Source organism: Silene latifolia, chromosome X, assembly GCF_048544455.1.
Source record: "Silene latifolia isolate original U9 population chromosome X, ASM4854445v1, whole genome shotgun sequence".
NCBI lineage: Eukaryota > Viridiplantae > Streptophyta > Magnoliopsida > Caryophyllales > Caryophyllaceae > Silene > Silene latifolia.
The window spans coordinates 151,675,412-151,676,515 of NC_133537.1; the positions used below are offsets into that span (position 1 = coordinate 151,675,412).

A 1,104-nucleotide genomic window follows, 5' to 3' on the forward strand; every position below is an offset into this window, starting at 1 on the left:
GGTTTTCTTTGCTTGACTATCTTTTTGCATTTGAGTGAAAAACTCTTGTTGATTCTTTTGCATTTGAAGGACCGCTTTTTGAACATCAAAACCTTGGTCATTTTGTTGATTGTATGGAGATTGATTTTGGTAACCTTGGTTTTGGTTGTAAAAGGGTCTTTGATTTTGGTTTCTCATGGGAGGTGGGGTGTATGTTGTTTGAGGGTTTTGAACATTTTGGCTTTTGTATGAGAGATTTGGATGGAATTTGGTGTTTTCATTGTAATAGTTGGAATAAGTGGTACCACTCTTCTATGCTTGGAAAGCATTCACTTGTTCATTTATTCCCCTACATTCACTTGGGTCATGTCCCAAAGTTCCACAATTCTCAAATATCCCACTTGGGATTGATGAAGATGCCGTCATGGCATTAACATGATGCTTTGGTGATTTTGAGGCTTCTTCAACTCTAGCCATAGCTTTTTCAAACTTCAAATTGATGGTGTCAATGTGGGCACTAAGTTGAGCACCCAATTGAGTAACGGACTCCACTTCATGCTTTCCTCCTCTAGTAGCCTTGCGAGGTCTACTATATTGTGAGTTATGGACCGCCATTTCCTCAATTTTGTTCCAAGTTTGATTGTCATCAATTTCGGTGAACATTCCATTTGATCGCATGTTGAGAATGTTCCTTGAATCTTCATATAGACCATTCCAAAATTGTTGTACCAAGAACCACTCTCTAAGTCCATGGTGAGGACATGAGCGACAAATTCCTTTGAACCGCTCCCAAGCTTCATACAAAGATTCTTCATCCCTTTGCTTAAAACTCGTAATTTGAGCTCTTAGCATGTTAGTCTTTTCCGGTGGATATAACTTTTTGTAGAAAGCTAGAGCCAACTTTTTCCAAGAATCAATTCCGAGAGTGGCCTTGTCAAGGCCCTTCAACCATTGTTTCGCGGTGCCAATTAGAGAAAAAGGAAATAAGACCCATCGAATTTGGTCTTGAGTTACACCGGTTTGAGAAATCGCATCACAATAGTCACAAAAGGTCTCCATATGAGAGTGAGGGTCTTCACTAGGCATCCCCCCAAATTGGCTTCTTTCGACTTATTGGATAAATGC

At 39.9% G+C, this 1,104-nt stretch overlaps 1 non-coding gene across 1 annotated transcript; it reads left to right on the top strand.

Annotated features, from left to right (window-relative positions):
- Positions 1–724: 724 nt before the first annotated feature.
- LOC141624167 (small nucleolar RNA R71) lies at positions 725–831 on the top strand. Its single transcript, XR_012533978.1, has one exon. It is a non-coding gene; the product is annotated as a small nucleolar RNA R71 (small nucleolar RNA).
- Positions 832–1,104: the final 273 nt, after the last annotated feature.